General features: G+C 34.1%; 1 long non-coding RNA gene across 1 annotated transcript; it reads right to left on the reverse strand.

Moving 5' to 3' along the window:
- Positions 1 to 209: 209 nt before the first annotated feature.
- On the reverse strand, positions 210 to 2,817 carry LOC112022716 (uncharacterized). Its single transcript, XR_010628805.1, has 5 exons — positions 2,456 to 2,817; positions 2,289 to 2,353; positions 1,444 to 1,506; positions 1,255 to 1,304; positions 210 to 275 (listed from the first exon to the last, which is right to left on the reverse strand). It is a non-coding gene; the product is annotated as an uncharacterized LOC112022716 (long non-coding RNA).
- Positions 2,818 to 3,023: the final 206 nt, after the last annotated feature.

A 3,023-nucleotide genomic window follows, 5' to 3' on the forward strand; every position in this document is an offset into this window, starting at 1 on the left:
TGCAATTTTCAAAACAGTGTATTCAAACAAACCAATAGTCTTCTTTTTATTTTGTTTTTTGGATTTGCTTTTCTTAGGACATGTTTAATTTAAATTAATTTGCTTCCTCAAAATATCCTTGAATTGATTTGATATTGAAAGCTCAAATAGTGTAAAACACTATAACTTGTTTAGGCCCCAGTGGGGGGGGGGGGGGGGGGGGGGGGGGACCTTGTAAAGAACCACAATTGTAACCATACAGAAACTTGATATCCAAAACTTGAAGTTCCTCAAGCCTGAAAATATTCAGTCAAAAGATGTAATCAGTGCGATTATTCCGATAAACTAAATGAATGCTAGAAACATAGACAACAGGAACTATTATATCATTCATAGAAATCAATGTTATAAGAACGAATTAAATGTTTGTCAGCATTTCAAATTTGTGTCTACTGTCAGTGGCTATCTTCAATACTCTTTTACATGCTTGTTATCAAAATCCAGATAGGACATTACAAAGAGGACACCAAGCGCTCTTCCATTACTTGTCAAGACATTACTCATGGACAAATGTCAAATGAGGTTGCACTCGGAACGGTAGAATGAGATCAAACAACAGATGAAACAATAGATATTCATACTTTCATGATAGTTTGGTTAGGTAAACTTTCCGCTTTATTTCATATGGGAAGCCCTTGATTTAGTTTTTTGATTTATACTAAGAGTCAAGTTATTTTTTCTGGCTGTAATTTGTGTTTGAGAAAGAGTGAAACTTGGTTGCATCCTTTGTGTAAAGTGGGAGAAGATCTATTTTTTTATTGTTAAGTTTCACATGCTTGCTGTCCCTCCCCCTCTGATCCATCTATCTCACCACTTTCTCACTTATTTTCACTCTACTTCTTTGTCACTCCCAACTATTCTAGAACTTTCTTTCTCACCTCCTCCTGCTTTCTTTCTCACCCCCTACACACTTTCTTCTTCATTATCAGGGAAAAGAAGGGAACAAAATTATCACAGGTTTAATTTAAGTTAAACAGTTAATGATGTGTGTATATTAAACAATGCAAAACATGTTTTTAGCCTACAGAAAATATTACGCTAGTAAAACTAAAATCAAACCCCAAAGCAGCATTAGATAGATACATTCACCTAAGGTCCTAAGGTATTGAAAGTGACCAACACTCTGCATCCATGTCAAAACTAAATTTTTCAATAGCATAACCATCTATAATATCCTTTAAGCATTAGAAGGCCAAGAGAACAATAAAAGCATACCTAATGTTAAATGCTTCTTTAAGCTGCCCTTTATTATTAAAAGGAATGACCTGACAAAACAACAAACTATGATGATTACACCAAAAATATTAATTTTAATAGCGAAGATTGGAATTTCTGCTCATAATAGCATGCAAATACCAAAATTTAAAATGTATACATCACAATTAATTGTATCAAACTATATACCTTGAACAATCCATCATATAAATGGAGTCCAATTAGTCTACAATCTGGATCAATTATACCAATCTGCAAAAAAGAAATGAAATAAGAGAAAATAACATGCTATGAACTTTGATGAATTTTTCAGTAAAAACTATAATGTTATAGATGTCCACCTTAAGGAAAAGAAACTTGTTAAAGAGGCATATTTTATATCAGGTTTTCATTGCTAAGGAATGCTTAGACAGAATACTAAAATCAGGAGTTATGGGGGTCTTATGCAAACTAGACTTGGAGAAAGCTTAGGACCATGTTAATTGGAATTTTCTCATTAATATGTTGAATAGGTGTGGTTTCGGCAAAAAATAGAGAAAGTGGATTTATTTTTGTATCTCCAAGGTTTGCTTATCTATCTTAATTAAAGGTAGCCCTGGTGATTTTTTTAAAATAGTTCTCAAGTGCTACAACAAAGAGACCCTTTACCCTTCTTGTTATTTGTTATTGCAATAGCTGCTTTGAGTAGAATGATGGAAAAAGCAATGCAAGGGGGTCACTAAATCAGACTTTACAATTGGCAGTTCAGACAATTACTTGTTAATGATTTCTCATTTGCTTTTTGTTGATTATTCTTTCATATTTCCCAGGATTTTCCTGGCTGGTGCATAATGGGATATTCTTAACTGCTGTTATTTTTACTTATAAAAAAAAAAAAGATTATTCTTTCATATTTTATGCAAATGATTCAAATCAAATTTGGCCCTTGAGAGTCAAACATTAGTTTGGGGAAGTTAGAATTGGTTCCAGTTGAAATGTGCAGATTGTGTAAGAAGATTTGGCAGATATTTTTGGTTGCAAAGTGTCAAACTTACCAATGAAGTACCTGGGCCTTCCATTGGGCTCTACTTTCAAATCGAAAACAATTTGGAATACCATCCTGGCAAAGATGGAAAGAGATCTGGTAGGTTGAAAAAAAAAAAACTTTACCTTTCCAAGGAAGGTAGAATTACCTTAATCAAAAGCACTTTATCAATCTTACCTACTTATTTCCTCTCTATTTCCACTTTTAGTAAGTATAGCTCACTGTATTGAAAAATTGCAGCAAGAATTTTTACAGGAAGAGATTGGTGAGATTAAGTTTCATTTGGTTAATGGAACAAAATATTTGAACCACTCCAATGGGAGGTTTTGCCATCAGGAACTTGATCTTGTTTAATCAGGCACTTTGGGGAAACGGTCATGGCAACATGCTCCAATGAAAGAAGCTTTTTGGAGGAGGCCTGTGGAGAAGAAGTACAATAGCATGTGGGGAGTATGGTGTGCCAATACGGTCAATGGGCCTTGTGGTGTTGGTCTACGGAAAAATATAAAGAGATTGGGATAATTTTTCTCGTCTTATTCGCTTTGAGGTGGGTGAGGGAACTCGTGTCAAGTTTTGAAGGAAGCTTCAGGAATTTTTTTTTTTTAAGAAATAGTGCTTTATTAAAACAAAATGATGTACAAAAAGTCAAAATCCGAAGAGGATACACAGACAGTGTACTAAAAAGCCTTCAAGGATCAAAACTATGATGCATGGGAGGCTTCAGGATGGTATTACTTTTTGAATT

The sequence above is a fragment of the Quercus suber genome, unplaced genomic scaffold (genome assembly GCF_002906115.3).
Source record: "Quercus suber isolate HL8 unplaced genomic scaffold, Cork oak 2.0 scaffold_67, whole genome shotgun sequence".
In the NCBI taxonomy this organism is placed as follows: Eukaryota; Viridiplantae; Streptophyta; class Magnoliopsida; order Fagales; family Fagaceae; genus Quercus; species Quercus suber.